Source organism: Leptodactylus fuscus, chromosome 5, assembly GCF_031893055.1.
Source record: "Leptodactylus fuscus isolate aLepFus1 chromosome 5, aLepFus1.hap2, whole genome shotgun sequence".
Lineage (NCBI taxonomy): Eukaryota > Metazoa > Chordata > Amphibia > Anura > Leptodactylidae > Leptodactylus > Leptodactylus fuscus.
Genome location: NC_134269.1, coordinates 97996512 through 98014191, shown reverse-complemented (window position 1 = coordinate 98014191; position 17680 = coordinate 97996512). Strand labels below are relative to the sequence as shown.

The 17680-nt window shown below is 43.1% G+C and overlaps 1 protein-coding gene across 5 annotated transcripts in view; it reads left to right on the top strand.

Moving 5' to 3' along the window:
- Nucleotides 1-5327: 5327 nt before the first annotated feature.
- The window catches only part of PPP6R2 (protein phosphatase 6 regulatory subunit 2), a 95208-nt gene continuing 82855 nt past the window's right edge, over nucleotides 5328-17680 (top strand). For 3 of the 5 annotated variants that reach the window (XM_075273810.1, XM_075273808.1, XM_075273812.1), the window contains exon 1: nucleotides 5328-5599. The gene's annotated coding sequence lies outside the window, so the exon portion shown is untranslated. The other 2 variants (XM_075273811.1, XM_075273809.1) reach the window with 2 other exon arrangements.

Here is a 17680-nt window from a genome sequence, read left to right as displayed (position 1 = left end):
GTTTTTTCTTTCCCCCACTTGGAATTCAGTCTGGCTGAATATAAGGTATCTGTAGTGCTCCTATTAACCCCTTCCCGACGGAATAGGAGCACTGCAGATACCCTATATTCAGTAGACCGGGCACTTTCAGACTTTCAGACACAGGGATACCTAATGTGTATGTGTTTCACAGTCATTTTCTACTTTTATATGTATTCTAGGGAGAGGAGGGATTTAGAACTTTTATTTATTTTATTATATTTTTTAAAGCTTTTTTTTCCCCACTATTTTGTGGGAAATTCTATACATTACTATTGCGGCTGGTCATAGCCCCCCCCCCCAAAAAAAAAAAAAAAAAAAATTCTGCTTGACTCGAGTATAAGCTGAGGGGGGCTTTTTCAGCACAAAAACTGTGCTGAAAAAATTCGGCTTGTACTCAACTATATACGGTAGCTTATAGAGCTGATCTGGGTCATGTAGAACACAGCAGCTCTTACAAGACGCTGATCCTAGTGGATCACATGATCACTGGATCAGAGGGCAGCCGTATCATGGTGGCGCCCATAGCAGTGTATACAGTACTCATTGAGCACTGTATACACAGCAAACGAGAAGGCAGGAAAGCTAATAAGCCTTCCCTGCAGTGGCGTAACTACCACCATAGCAGCGGTAGCAGCTGCCACAGGGCCCGGGACATCAGGGGCCCGGTGACAGCTGCTACTGCTGCTATCATTATTCTCTGAGGTCTTTTCGGACCCCCGAGTATAATGATCGGGGCCCCCTGTTGGTGGAATACTTTCCACCAACAGGGGGCCCCGAAGCTGCAGCAACGGCTGAGACACAGGAGCTGCAGCTCTTGCTCCTGTCAGCGCTTCAGGATGTTCCCCCTCTCTCCCCCCTCCCTTTCTCTGCTGTCCTCTGCCCACCAATGAGAGGAGGAGGCGGGGCTTATCCCTGCCGTCCAGCACAGAAGAGAAGAGGAAGAAGCTGCTCTAGGAAAATGAAACTGAAGCTACACAGGTACGTACTGGGGTTACTATACTTATTACTATCAGGCATTTGGGGGGATTACTTGTGTTTTAGTAACTCCATGTGCCTCATAGTAATAGCAGTTAACCCCATCATCTCCCTCACATTAACCCCTGTTTGCCTCACCATAAGAGTTACTGATATGTGAGACATATGGGGGTAATAGTAATGAAGATACTTTATTATTACCTCCATGTCTCTCACATATCAGTAACTCTTATGTGAGGTACACAAGGCTTAATGTGAGGGACATGATAGGGTTAACTGTTATTAATATGAGGCACATGGAGTTACTAAATTGTAATGCACAGGACCAGATTTTTTTTTATCCACAATTTGTCCTGGTATAGCGGTCAGCGGTGACAGTATTTAGTCCTGTAGGGGCCACTAAGGGACATAATACTGTGTGCAGGGGCCACTATGGGACATAATACTATGTGCAGGGGCCACTATTGGGTATAATACTGTGTGCAGGGGCCACTAAGGGACATAATACTGTGTGCAGGGGACACTATGGGACATAATAGAGCGCGCAGGAATGCGTAGGAGGGACTCGGTCGAGATCTTCGGTGTCGGGGGGGCCCCATGTCAAAAGTTCGCCACGGGGCCCCGCCATTCCTAGTTACGCCACTGCTTCCCTGCCTTCTCTCTGGGAGTTCTCACCGAAATTACTGCCGGCTCCCAGTTTCAGCATCTGCATGATTTTGTGCAACTGCTGAGTTTTGCTTGGACGTACCGGTACGTCCTGGCAGACCAAGGCTACCACCTTCCAGATGTAGCTACCCAATGGGTGGTCCGGAAGTGGTTAAGTTAACATTTTGTTGCACAACCTTTTGAGCCAATCAAAGGATTCCTGTAACTATCAATGAGACTTCTGCACCTCTCAACAGGTATTTTGGCCCCCTCCTCATGAGCAGGGGGTGAAGGGTGCCTTATCCAGACGGCATGTTTTAGCTCCTTCCAAAGATGCTAAATAGGATTTAGATCAGGGCTCATGTATTAATCTAGCATGTATCCACCTTGGCAAAAGTGAAGCCCCGTTACTTTAGCATGTCTCCACCTTGACAAAAATGTATCCACGTTAATGTATCAATAAAGTTGGGCCATTTATGATATACAATATTGTTTTTGTAGCTTATACCATTTTGTGAATCAGCCGAAATGGTGTTGCAAGATCCTTGTATGTTTGAGCTTTGTGCTCTAATATCCACTGAGGAACCAGCTTCTGAGTACGCCGCTCGACAAAATGGTTTACTTCTTTCTGAGCAACAGCTCCAGCAACAGCAGCCACAATCATAAGAACAGTGTTTTCTTGGCACCCCTCATTGCACCAGAACCGTTAGCAGGCAAACCAAGCATATGCATCAGAAAGATTACGAAGGTTTCCATTGTAGCAAGTGCAAGAAGTGGAGGGCAGCCAAAAATGCTATAATTGAGGGAGAGATTTGCGGCACCTCGCAGGGTGATCAGTTGCGTTCGTTTTTTGCCACAGTCGCAGCAGATGGCAAGTCTCCCACCAAAGTTTTGATCAAAGCTGCGCTTGCCAACATTTATCTTTGGGCTAAAAATCTCTTGTAATGTGAAGTATGTCAACATCATAAATGGCCGGATGAACTTTTACTTCAGCATTATTGTTAGATGCCTACTGTTTATTATATAAAACAATAATGCATGTTGGCAAGGTGGAGACATGTTAGAGTAACGGGGCTTCACTTTTGCCAAGGTGGATACCCAGGCCTCATAGAAGGCCACTTCAGAATAGTCTAATGCTTTCCTCTTAAAGGGATTCTACCATTAAAAATATTTTTTTCTCATTAAGACGTCGGAATAGTCTTAAGAAAAGCTATTCATCTCCTACCTTTAGAGGTCGTCTCTGGCCCGCCATTCGGTAGAAATATCAGTTTTTACCGGTATGCAAATTGACACCACTCAAACACCACTGGGGGCGTCCCCAATGCTGCCAGAGAACTCTCTCCAGCGCTGCCTCCATCTTCATCAGCAGCGTCTTCTTCTTTCTTCTAGGCCTTGGGCAGAGCAGACTGTGGATGCCCACAGGCCACGAGAAAATGGCTGCTTACAATACTGTACAAGCGGCCATTTTCTCGTGGCCTGTGGGCATATACAGTCTGCTCTGCCCAAGGCCCAAAAGTTGGAAACCTGGACCGGAAGAAGAGGATGAAGAAGACGCTGTTGACGAAGATGGAGGCAGCGCTGGAGAGAGTTCTCTGGCAGCATTGGGGACGCCCCCAGTGCTGTTTGATTGCTGGGGCCTGCCCCCAGTGCTGCGAGAGAACTCATTCCCATACCGGTAAAAAACGGTATTTCTACCGAACGGCGGGCCGGAGACGACTTCTAAAGGTAGGAGACGAATAGCCTTTCTTAAGGCTATTCCGACGTCTTAACGAGAAAAAAATTGATTTTTAATGCTAGAATCCCTTTAACCATTCTTGTGTTTTTTTTAGCTGTGTGTTTTGGGTCATTATCCTGTTGCAAGACTCATGACCTGCAACTGAGACCAAACTTTATGATACTGAGCAGCACATTTCTACTTCACCACTTGGGCGCTGTCTTTGCTCCCGATGTCCTGGGAGCAGGAGGCGCAATGTAGTGACATCACTCACATCGTGTCTGTTGCTCCTTGAAGACTCCAAGACCAGAGTGGAGTGAATGGGGGGACAGGGAAAGGTGAGTATTAGAGATGAGTGAGTACTATTCGCAACGGCAGTTTCGAATAGCACGTACCCATAGAAATGAATGGATGCAGCTGGCACACAGGGGGTTAAGCGGCAGGATGCCGACCCTGTCTGCATGCTGGCCGGCTCCATTCATTGCTATGGGTGCATGCTATTATAAACTGCCATTTCGAATAGTACTCGCTCATCTCTAGTGAGTATTAGGCTCTATTCACACAGAGTAACGCCAGGCGTCATTTGTGTGTAATTTGTGTGTCTTTTACGTTTACGTAGAGTTCTATAGGAAAAGACTTCCGTAATTTACGGCCGTCATTACAATGACGGCCGTAAATTATGGGACGTCTTTTCCTATAGAACTCTACGTAAACGTTTTATGACGGCCGTAAAAGACACACAAATTACACACAAATGACGCCTGGCATTACTCTGTGTGAATGGAGCTTTAGGCTGTATTCACACAGAGTAGAGCCAGGCGTTTTTTGTATGCTTTTTGCACATAGCGCCGCGTTAACGCCTCGCAATTTTGCGGTGGCATTGACCGGCGTTAACGCGGCGCTATGTGCAAAAAGCACACAAAAAACGCCTGGCGTTACTCTGTGTGAATACAGCCTTAGGGTGCATGCACACTACGTAACGCCGGGCGTGTATGAGAGCCGTACACGCCGGCATTACGGCAGACTGCCGAACACTTCCCATTCACTTCAATGGGAGCGCTTGTAACAGCGGCGTTTACGAGCGCTCCCATTGAAGTGAATGGGAAGTGTTCGGCAGTCTGCCGTAATGCCGGCGTGTACGGCTCTCATACACGCCCGGCGTTACGTAGTGTGCATGCACCCTTAAGGTTTTTTTTTCCTTCCATTATATATAGTGGGGGATATGAAACTGTGGAAGCAATCTTGAGGGGGAGGGGGGGACATGATACTGTGGGGTCAACCTGAGGGGTACATGATACTGTGGGGGCAAGCTGGGAGGTAAGGAAGGTACATGAAGCTGTGGGGGCAAGCTGGCAGGATATGACACTGTGGAGTCAACCTGTGGGTGGGGGCAGGGCATGACACTGTGGGTACAACCCAAAGCAGACACTGTGGGGGCAACAAGAGGGGTGGGGGTATTAATATGTGGGAGCAACCTGGAAGGGGACATTATGGAGCTGCTAGGGAGGCATTAGTCACTAAGGGGTATTATACTATGTGGGGGCCATTAGCATTAGTACAGGTCAGGTATTTCTAGATGGTGGTGATGATGGGGGGGTACTTGTAAAACGATTGCCCAGGGCCCACCAATGTGTACAATTGGCCCTGGTTATGTATCTAGTTCATGTTATGTTGTTACCAGGCAGAGGACAGTGGGAAGGACGTCCTCAACCCAGTCAAACAGCCGTCTCATGGACGCAGAGTGTGGCTGTGTACCCCAATGTGACCTGTCCCTTGTGTGGTAACTTCAGATGTAGCAGTGCTCAGTGTTGGCGCCTATAGTCGCAGCCCCCTCTCACTACACAGCTGTGTATGGTGACTGTGGCAGTGTATGGTCTGGCCATAGCTCTCTCTTGCAGGGTTATCTGCTCGCACCCCGTCATTTCTTGGTCCTCACTATTCAGCGACTCGTCGTCCTCTCAGCTCTCCCTCCCCCGTGATGTGGCGCCTCCCCCGTGTCCGCCATCTTGCGGCCGGTGACTGAGAGAATCTCGGCCCGTGAGAGTAATACCGAGCTCATACTGAGTGACCCGGGGATTTCACCGTGCACTTCTTTTAGCATAACCGGACAATTATACCCAGTTGCGTTCAACGTACTTGGACTATCCGTTACACAAAGCAGCCGGCGGAGAAGGACTGTGGCACACAGAATCTCCAGACCGGGGATTAAAGTTCCTTCGAGGCCGAGCACAGCCTCCGTTCGCCGTACGTGTCTCCTGTACTACGCCGGTGTACGGTATTTATGACAGGCGGCTGCTCTTGCCTTTGTGACTGACAGAGTTGTGTAGTTCTGTAATGTACAAATGTGAATGCGTTCTCCGGAGAATGTTGCCTGCCCTATTAGTATTAGTTATTACATGTCTGTAATGTCTCTCATGTTGTGTCACAAGTGTTGCTTTCCTTGCGCTGTAAGTAAACATTCAGTAATGGAGCTGTAGTGACATGTATGTGCTAACTACTAGTGCAGATGCAGCTCACTATTACCTCAGGTAAGAAGTGACCTCCTGCTGCTGTGCACCTTGTACCACAGTCTGACCACAAATGACAACAGATCAATATGACTGTCCACACAGTGATGGTATTCTTCACAGGTGGAAATCTATTCCACAAGGATGTTTTTGTCCCTCCATGACCGATGTCTGTGCTTTGGAGTAATAGGTTTAGGCTACTTTTACATAGTTTGTCCATATTTCTGACCAAATAGAAGGCTGTCCGACCTCATTGACATAAGTGTCAAAATTAGAATGGAACAACCCAATCATCCGCTCCCATTTTTGCAGGATACAGCCACCCATTCTTCCACAGGTCAAGCATGCTGCTCCATTCAGTGTTTGTGGGGCTGTTTCTGTCAATCCTGTCGGTATTGAATGGATCAGCACTGGGAATTCTGGTCTGCTACTCCATTCAAACTTCTCTTCAGTGGGATGTTTTGGACCTTCATTGTAGTGATCACACCTGACGGTTCTGATTGAGAGCACTAAACAGCCAGTATTTTCACAAGCTATGTGGGGGCTTATTGTTTGCGTGACAAGTTGTACTTTCAATTTTAAGGTAAATATAATGTTTTGATTAGCTTTTATTAATGTTTTTCGAGGGTCAATGTGAACCCTCTCCCCATAATTCTGTTATAATATTTTGTAATTTGTTTTTACGGCGTTCATTGTTATTGTTTAGGTAATGAAAAAAAGAGAAAACCTTTAAAGGGGTTAATCAGAAAAAATAATGTTTGTTAGTGCATACCCTGCACTGGATAAGCTTCATCACTAATATATGAGTACGTCTACTGGAGTCCTGATGATCACATTTGCAAAGCGCATCAGGGTGCTGGAAGTTTCTGCATACTGCCTTCACTGCTTCTTCCTTGGATTTCTTTGACATTGCTAACTTCGCTCTACTCTGGCTACATGTCCATAGAGTTGAGTGGGGTTAGTCGTGTGACCAAGGGTTGGAGTGTCATCAGGGGAGGCAGAGGAATGAGAATTTTGGACTCCCAGCAATGTAATCGTCAGGATGCTAAGGAGCATGGCTATATATTGGTTATAAAACATATCCTGTGAAGGAATGGACTTTTAAGCTTTAATTTTCCCTTTAATATAAGAAGGCAGGGAAGAATAATACTGTACCATACAGTGACACTGGGACATTGCGTGCTTCCGTCAAGTCTGTGCTATGTGCGTGAGGCCTTAAAGAGCTCTTCTGGCTTTCCATGCTACTGATGGTTATGATGCATTGATCTACTAAGTAAACCAGATGCTTTTGCTAAAGCTGCTCTATTTGCTTCAAGAGAAAGGACTTTGAAGATGTATTTTTAAAAGGGTCTGTTAGTGGATGCGAGTCTATAAGCATCAGCCGAAGTAGTGAATTATGAATTTATGAAGATCCGATTGGGTTTACAGTGCACAGCTAATGTTGCTGCAATATGAAAGCAGTTGGAAAATCGGTTACCTACTTTGTGCTGTTTTTGTCAGGTTTTTTTTTTGCTGGTATTTTTGTATCTACAACAAAACCCTGTTTTTTTTTGTTTTTTTTTTTACAAAATGACACCATTATGCTCATTGTTTTAAAAACACTGACAAAAAAACTCATCCTGATAAATTTACTATAACTTGTGCCAGATAAAAACAAACCTAGCACATAAGAGGGAAAAACTAAATATAGTTTTGAGACACATAGTATGTTCCCAAAGTAGGGTCCTACATCCAAAATCGTGTCTATACCACAAACTAATAGACAAAACAAAGAAATAGGTATACAGACACTCAAATTACGAGTTTTGGTCTATTTTTGACCTCACTATTTTGAGTGTCTGTATACCTATTTCTTTGTTTTGTCTATAACTCGTGCCAGTAAACGGACGTGAGTTTTTCATTCTGGCACATAAGAACTCACCTGCGTTATTAAAGGGGATGTCCAGGATAAAATTAAATTCTACCTATAAACTAAACTCCCTCCACTCACCTAACTTCTAATATGCATCTATTAAAAAAATATATAATTAGAAAGGACACTTTCTGACAATCCGGTGATGTTCTGTTTCAAGGCTTCCAAAACGAAACATCACTAGTACAGTCTGGAGGATGAGTTCTAGACGTGTCTCACAGTTACTTTCGGTCTGTGCGCGGCGTCTCCAGGCTGCGAACAGTGTAGAGGAGAAGAGAAGCCAGCTCCCACATTGGAAAATAGGTAAGTATGATGCTGTGGGAGCCGGGGGGGCTATCAGTGGGCAGGATAGCTAGCTTAGCATAGCTAGGGAGAGAAGGCTTTGTGTAGTTTAGCTAGGGAGACAAGGAGGGGAGTGTAAGGGTCCATTCATATGGAGTAAACGCGCACTCATTTTGGCAAAATACACGTGTAAAGAATACACGTGTAAAAATAAGACTCCCATTGACTTCAATGACATTTTTTACATGTGTAAAAACACGCCAAAAAACGCGTCACATGTGTAAAAAATGTCATTGAAGTCCATGGGAGTCTTATTTTTACACGTGTATTCTTTACACATGTATTTTGCCAAAATGAGCGTGCGTTTAGTGACATGGAGGTAGCGTGACAGGTACACAGGAAGTTACATAGTAGGAAGGTACACATGTAAACAAATGCAGAACATACTACATACACCTAGAAATCACTGAAAACACTGTTAAAAGTATATGGGTGCACTTTTAACCCATTAATAACACTAACAGACTTTAAAAAAAAAAAAAAAGATTTTTTGCCAGGAAAACCCCTTTAAGGACTTGGAACTCTTATTGGAACTCTTGATAATTCTGGAGTAGCAGGCACTAGTTGGGGACTTAGGGGGCATTCACGCTACTGTTGATGACAGTCAGTAGTGTCCGCTGCTAGTATTCGTGAAAAGATTTTAACAACAGACTCTATCAGAACCATCATAAATCCGTTAAATATTCCATTGATTTCAATGGGATTTTGTCTATTAGTGTCCGTTTACACCAAATCCATCACGTTATTTTTTAGCATTAATATCTATGGCCAACGGTCGGGTGGCCATTATACTGTCTGTGATTACTGTACTTTTTTTTTTTGCGCAACGCTCACAAAGCAGAAACAAAAAAAGCCGAAAACAGACAGTATAAAACCAGACACTAATGGACACTAACTGATTCTAATGTGTCGCTTTTTGTTTTAAATGGGTTCACCGAGATAACTAGAAATCCCTACACTAGTCTAAACTCCCTCCTACTTTCTAAATAACATCATTCATCAAAAACTTACAATTACCCATATCCCTATGGCAATCTGTGACCTCCTCAGGGACACTTTCTGATTATCTCATGACGATCTGTTTCCCCATTTCCAGAAATGGATCGTCACTACTATTCTCCACCCCATTATACTTACCATTCAGGCTTCTTCTGGTGAGATGGCTCCTCCCTCTGTATTGATTCTGTCTGTCTGTGTGCCCTCTTCTCCACTGTGCGCGCTGCCGCCAGTAATTCACCTTTACTGCACATCCACGCATGCGCAGTATAGGTGGCTCATTGCTGCGGAGAAGGAGTACAGGAGCGTTACAGGAGGAGCCATCTTGCTGGAAGAAGCGTGGAAGGTAATTATATAATATGGGTCAGGGGGTTGGGCTGAGTAGGTAGGGAAGGGCAGGATAGGTAGAGAGTCAGAGAGGGAGTGAGGAGGAAGGGAGGGACTGAGGAAGGAGGTGGGAGTGAGGTGAGAGGGGTTAGTGTGGAAGTTACATAGTAGGAAGCTGAAGCATACAAACAAAAGCGGAAGACACCAGGGTGCACACACCTATTAGTAGCACTAACAGAAATTTTTAAAAAAACAAAAAACCTTTTTTGCCCAGAAAAATCCTTTAACTGATCCATTAAATGCATTTGGTAATGCCTGTTATGATAGGTCTGTTTTTTTTTTCCAATGGACATTATCAGAACAGACATCCAACAGTAGTATGAGCCCACTCTTAAAGAGGACTTTTCACCAACTCCACCAATTCAAGTTGTAAGTATTGGTCAGGGCTCGTTCACATCTGCGCCCGGTCTCCGTTTATACAGGTTTCTGTTTCCTGCCCGAAACTGGGCAGGAGATGGAAACCTGCTGGCATTTTTCAAACCCATTCAAATAAATTCCGAGCTTTCCGTACACATTGAAATCAATGGGAGACTTTTTTACCCATTGATTTCAATGGGTTGCGCGGTTAAGATGGAACGCATTGAACTCAATGAGAGTCTGTTTTTCAGCGCTGATTCTTTAGTCGAGTTATTGTGACAAAATCAGCGCCACGAAACTCTGTGTGAATGCACCCTTACACTGCCATCCTGAAAGTACAGAGCCTAAATAGCATATCGGACACCAAAACTAACAGTGCTGATTGCTTGGGAACAATGGGTGCTAGAAAAAAATAAAATTTTACCTAAATCTGTGGCACAGCACCTGTTAATTGATGTAAAGAGCTTGACTTGTTGGAGGTGGTGAAAGGTCCTCTTTAAGAAGACTGAAGTACAGAACACTTGTTTTTTGGTGCCGAGTTTTTTTTTTTTTTTTTTTTTTTTTTTTTTTTTTAAGCCAAGAGTAAATATGGGAAAGTAAAAGTGCTTTCTTTCACTTTCTTTCCACTCCTGGCTCTGGCAGCAATGAAAGCAAAAAAACCTAAGTGGGGTAACTCATTAGGACTGGCACTTCACACGCCAGTCTTAAAGGGGTATTCCCACGTCGCATACTCACCAGTCTTCACTGCTGTAAAATCTTTCTTCCTGGTTTTTTGCATCATTTGGTGGGCGGGGTTTCACATGCAACCTGTTGTTTAGCTCCGCCCCAAATTAGCGCGTAGCTCCGCCCAATCATATTGGACTATGAAGTACAGGCAGCATCAACTCCATTCTGTGTTACATACAGAGACTGCCTGTCTCTGCCATAATGAACAGAATTGAATTAGCTAGCCTGATAACTGGGAGAACAGAAGACGTTCAGAAATGAAAGCAGCTCCTCTCCCCTATCTGCTAACAGGAAGCTAGGTCACGTGGAATAGCTAGAAACACAGGCTTGCTCCCGTGCACTTAGCCCCTCCTCCCTCCCCCCTGAGAGCAGGCAGATACATCACTTGACTCATGAGCAGATAAGTCAAGGGCTGTGTCAACAATGAATTGAATAAAGTAATATAGTGGACAAACAAAGCAGTTTTGCTGAAGCAGTGTATTTAGGAAAAGTCTTACATTCACATTAACAAGCAGTATAGATAGGATCCTTGTGATGGGACAACCACTTTAATCTATTCTTTCTCTGGTGTGAGAGGCTCCAGAATTATTAGGAGGGTCTGGCTTCTTACTAATAACGGCACCTCTATGGGGCCACACGGTGGCTCAGTGGTTAGCACTGCAGCCTTGCAGCGCTGGAGTCCTTGGTTTGAATCCCGCCAAGGGCAAAAAAACATCTGCAAGGAGTTTGTATGTTCTCCCCGTGTTTGCGTGGATTTCCATCCCATACTCCAAAGACATACTGATAGGGAAAAATGTACATTGTGAGCTCTATGTGGGGGCTCACAATCTACTTTTAAAAAAAAAAAACTAACAAAAAACTAATAACGGCGCCTCTAAGGTCGCGGGTGCCATAATTTATTTTATTGTATTTACAATAACTCGGTCCAGTTTTCTGGTGTGAGTTTTAGTGACACTGATTGGCTCATGTCTCCCTGGCCATCCTTGATCCCTGTCCTTCTCTCCCAACTTTCATAAAAATCAAATTTGGTAGGGTGCCGAAGATGTACCACTTCACAATCTGCAGAATGGGATTATTTTTGCAAACTTCTTCAACAAATCTTCCTCACACAAACATACCTTAATTATAGATCATAAGTACGTGGCTTGTGGGGGCAGATTATCTGCTCTGGAAGACACTGGAATGTGGTATAGTGGACATAGTTTGTGTACAGGTTGCTCCTGTTCAAGTACTACTATTTCTGGAATAGGAGCAGTCTGCGCACGATCCCCATAAACTGATTAGGTGTGGAGACACCAATGCAGTTGTGAACCCATTTTGAGGAAATATGTACATAAGGAATGAAAAAAAAAAGAAAAATCACTTGAGTGCATTTTTATATGACCTACAGTGCCAGCTGTTTCCCATAGATTATTATTCCTGTTAAAAGTATCCATATTTTACACATCACTGCAGGTTGGAAACTATAAGGCTATGTTCACACCTGCGCCTTAATTCCATGTGAAGTTTCCGCACCCGGAATCGTTTAAAAAATGTGGAGAGAAAAGTCCTGCAAGCAAAACGTGGCAAACTCCATACTATGGGGTATGCAGATTTCTGCACGTAACCACTTTTTAAGCGGATTAGGTTTCTGTTCTTCGGTCCCCAAGTGGACCAAAAGAATGGAAATCCAGGTGCAGGTGTGAACCTAATTTCTCTCTTTTTAAAATTTTTTTATTTGCTCCCTCTTTTCCAACAAGGCAAAGGCCAAAATGACACTATTTTGGCTTCTACGCCTGGAGTTTTCCTGCGATACATGATAAACATAAAAATAAATTCTAGCCTTTGCCCGCAACTCCATCTGCGTGTTGTTGGCGACGATGATCCACCTATATTCAGCAAATTGCTGTCGTCAATGGTTTGCCTGCTCCAGCATTTTGGCAGCTCACTGATACGCCATATAATGAGTGTGTTGTTGGTGATGAAGATCCACCTGTTCTGGCGTTTCGGCAGCTCTCAAGCTGGCCTGGCACTGAAGCTGTTTCTCGCACCATGCTTGTGACTGTTTTGGCATTTCAGCAGCTCACTGGGATGCCATAAAATGAATGTGTTGTTGACATCGATGATCCCCCTCAGCTCCACCTGAGGAGAACTCAGTTGACTTCTAGCTTCCTTCATAGCCTTCCTTTTTGCGACAAATGAGATTTTCTTTTTCCCAGCATGTTTAAAATTGGCAAACTGCCCATTTGGATTAAAGGTGTTTTCCCATCCAGTGTGTCAGCAAGTTGCCTGGAGCAGATCAGATAATGTTCAAATGCATATACATAATCCACTGAGGGTTAGCTGAGTGTTTACACAGAGAGATAACAGACCTGGTTTTATCAGAACCTGAGATAAGCTTCTGCAAGAGCAGTATAATATAGTATATGAACATAAATTCATAACAGTCGTGAAGCCATGTCATTTACCGGGATAAAAAGTAGCCTATGTTTTAATCGAGGTTACAATCTATGTGCTGAATTTCATTCAAATCCGTTCAGCCGTTTTTGCGTGATTGAGGAACAAACATCCAAACACACAAACTTTCACATTTATTATATTAGAGGATATATATATATATATATATATATATATATATATATATACACACACACAGTGGGGTAAAAAAGTATTTAGTCAGTCACCAATAGTGCAAGTTCCACCACTTAAAAAGATGAGGCGTCTGTAATTTACATCATAGGTAGACCTCAACTATGAGAGACAAAATAAGAAAACAAATCCAGAAAATCACATTGTCTGATTTTGTAAGAATTTATTTGCAAATTATGGTGGAAAATAAGTATTTGGTCACCTACAAACAATCAAGATTTCTGGCTCTCACAGACCTGTAACTTCTTCTTTAAGAGTCTCCTCTTTCCTCCACTCATTACCTGTAGTAATGGCACCTGTTTAAACTTGTTATCAGTATAAAAAGACACCTGTGCACACCCTCAAACAGTCAGACTCCAAACTCCACTATGGTGAAGACCAAAGAGCTGTCAAAGGACACCAGAAACAAAATTGTAGCCCTGCACCAGGCTGGGAAGACTGAATCTGCAATAGGCAACCAGCTTGGATTGAAGAAATCAACTGTGGGAGCAATAATTAGAAAATGGAAGACATACAAGACCACTGATAATCTCCCTCGATCTGGGGCTCCACGCAAAATCTCACCCCGTGGGGTCAAAATGATCACAAGAACGGTGAGCAAAAATCCCAGAACCATGCGGGGGGACCTAGTGAATGAACTGCAGAGAGCTGGGACCAATGTTACAAAGCCTACCATCAGTAACACACTACGCCGCCAGGGACTCAGATCCTGCAGTGCCAGACGTGTCCCACTGCTTAAGCCAGTACATGTCCGGGCCCATCTGAAGTTTGCTAGAGAGCATTTGGATGATCCAGAAGAGTATTGGGAGAATGTCCTATGGTCTGATGAAACCAAACTGGAACTGTTTGGTAGAAACACAACACCATACCTACTGTAAAGCATGGGGGTGGAAACATCATGCTTTGGGGCTGTTTCTCTGCAAAGGGGCCAGGACGACTGATCCGGGTACATGAAAGAATGAATGGGGCCATGTATCGTGAGATTTTGAGTGCAAACCTCCCTCCATCAGCAAGGGCATTGAAGATGAAATGTGGCTGGGTCTTTCAACATGACAATGATCCAAAGCACACCGCCAGGGCAACGAAGGAGTGGCTTTGTAAGAAGCATTTCAAGGTCCTGGAGTGGCCTAGCCAGTCTCCAGATCTCAACCCTATAGAAAACCTTTGGAGGGAGTTGAAAGTCTGCGTTGCCAAGCGACAGCCCCAAAACATCACTGCTTTAGAGGAGATCTGCATGGAGGAATAGGCCAACATACCAACAACAGTGTGTGCCAACCTTGTGAAGACTTACAGAAAACGTTTGACCTCTGTCATTGCCAACAAAGGATATATAACAAAGTATTGAGATGAAATTTTGTTACTGACCAAATACTTATTTTCCACCATAATTTGCAAATAAATTCTTACAAAATCAGACAATGTGATTTTCTGGATTTGTTTTCTCATTTTGTCTCTCATAGTTGAGGTCTACCTATGATGTAAATTACAGACGCCTCTCATCTTTTTAAGTGGTGGGACTTGCACTATTGGTGACTGACTAAATACTTTTTTGCCCCACTGTATATATATATATATATATATATATATATATATATATATATATATATATGACCTTGTATAAGAGCAGGCATTGCTACAATACTGGGGTTTTATTGTGTAATGCATTTTTAAATACTTAGATGCAGCTATGGGTGGTAATGGTAGTGTAAAAACTTTTTTACGCCTGTATTTTGTTGTACAAATAATGTGCCAATTTTACACACTTCTCACTTTTCTTGGCATTTCTCAAAAGTGGTAGTAAAAGTAGGCTGGAGGCAGCATCGAGATTGTTGGACTGACAGGTCTACTATAATTCACATTATCATACATAATCATTTGCACATACATTATCTCCAGTGAATAGGTGGCAAATTCAGTTCGGTGGATAGGCCAGTAGCACTGCCTTTAGATCTGGCTCTTAGACCTGTCTTACATTTTCCATCAAATTTCAGGTTTAGAATGTGGCATGTAATATAGTAAATATCCCTTTCCTATAATCAAAGATTAATAAATTTTGCAATAAATACAATGGCAATATTTGGCTTTATGTATTATACGTGTGTGTCTATAAATTTATATAATATATATATATATATATATATATATATATATATATATATACATATATTAAACTGTTTTGGGCAATTAAACGTTCCAAGCAATAAAAGCTGAATGCATACCTTCATATGAATCTGAGAAAACAATTTGCACAGAATAGTGACACCTTCCATTCTGTGCTCTGCAGTATATTTATTCATAGCCACATGATGTGTGATATTTTTCCGTCTCACTTCCCGTAACCTGATAGGATCATATGATTAGAAGACAGCAAGGCAAAGATTTGGTAAGATCAGAAAATAGACATGTAAGCTTGTACTGTATATACCTGTACTCTAGGTTTTCTTGAGAATCGGTAAGAAATCACAAATCAGGGAAACTTTTTCTGGATAATAGTGCAGTATTATGTTGTTTATTGCAACAGGTGGAGTCTCTGTAATCTTTGAAGAGAATTTTTTTTCTTGACAGTTGACAACCGAATTAAAGGGGATTTTCCAGCACCAAATGCATTTTCCGCTTATTTTTTGGGGGGGATACTCCCCACCCAGGCCCCTCCTCCTTTTTATACGTGGGCCTGCTTTTATACAATGTTGCCATGCGGTCAGCCTAAGCCCCTCTGCTCTCTCTCTGCCTTCCACTTAAGCCAGCTCAGGACCCTCACGACCCCTCTCCAGCAGACTCTTCCCTGGACTGGGCGGCTTCCCTTACTTGGCCCAATGGCAAGAGTGGTGGAAACTTTGGAACGGCTGCCTTCCCAGATCGCCACTCACTCCCTTTCTAGATTCAGGAGCTGTTCTCGCAAAAGGACTGCAGGTCACTGTTCTCCTCTTTTTATTCTGGGCATTCCCTGGATAGGGCTTCAGCCCGCGGCTCCACTCCAACAGGCGGAGCATTGTCTCCCTTCTGGGTACACTTCCTCTAATTCAGAGCATCAGCTAGGCACATCTATATCCACTTCTATGCAGAAGCTTATCCATGCAGTCAGAGATACTTTACATATCTCAGAGGACCTGTATCTTACTTCTCAAGAGGGCATCTGCTTTCCCCATACATGAGGTATTTGATCATATCTTAAAGGAACAGTAGCTTTGTTTGGACCGTCCCCTGTCTTCCACTAGGAAGTCGGGAAAATTCTGCTTCCCATTAATTTCTAAGAGAGGTACATGCTTCGTTTTCTGCTAGTGGAAAAAAATAAATGTCTTGCTCGATCTTCGGGTAGACTCCACCTGAACTTCTTATTGATTTAAATGGTTATAGGGGTTGGTTAAATTATTTCTACAATTAATATTGTGCAATTAAGTAGATGCTCAGTTTGTTACTTATCTACTTTTATAGTCAGTCACTGGCTTTATAATGAATTAGAGGATCTTTACTACGTCTCACTAACCATGGCTGGTCACCCTACTGCAAAATTATCATATCCTTAGGGTACCACTGGTTGTATTCCACTGATCAGGTCTGTTTATTCATGGGTTAAAGGGGCTCTATCATTGGGAAAAGTCATTTTTAACTAAACATATACTTGCATAGCCTTTAGAAAGGCTATTCCACATATAACTTTTGTATGTAAATCGCCTCAGTAGTTTTTGAATGAGCCAGTTTTTATTCATATGCTAATTAGCGTCCAGCGAGCACTCCTCTCTCCTGTGTGTACAGCACAGGCTGCTACTGATGACTTATCTCCCTGCTCTCACAGACATAGCAGAGAATAACAGAGAGGGTTCTCGCTATGAACTTCTGGTGCTCGCTGGAAGCTAATTAACATATGAATAAAAACTGGCTCATTCAAAAACTACTGAGGCGCTTTACATACAAAAGGTATATGTGGAATAGCCTTTCTAAAGTGTGCTTAGTTAAAAATGACACTTCCCAATGATAAAGACCCTTTAACCCTTTAAAAAAAAAATAAACCTATTCTGTAGCTACTAAAGGCCCCTATTGGTTTCTGCAAAAAAAAAAAAAAAAACTATTTTTTTTTTTTTTTTAGGATAAACTGATATGTAATGGGGCTACTGTAAAATCTGTAGTGGGGTATGTTAGTGTATTCGCAAGTGTGATTTTAAAAATTTTGAAATATGCAACATGTCAGGATTCTCCTGAATGCTCCAAGTTTGAGTTCCTCTGGCATTCGTGGGTGGGGTTTCAGGAGTCTTCTGAGTTCTTTTCTTTTTTCTCTTGAGCTGAAGATGTTTTGCTCCTCTTCTCTAGGAGGCTGGTCGTCCTTTTGTACTCTCTACTCTCCCCTCCTCTGGCACTTCCCCCTTTTCCCGTTGTGAATCTTCCCTTCATCTTTGCCTGTATTATCTCGTTCAATATTGTTTGTTCCCTTTTTTCCCTTTGTCCTTTTGCTGTATGTTCTTTTACCTTTTAAGG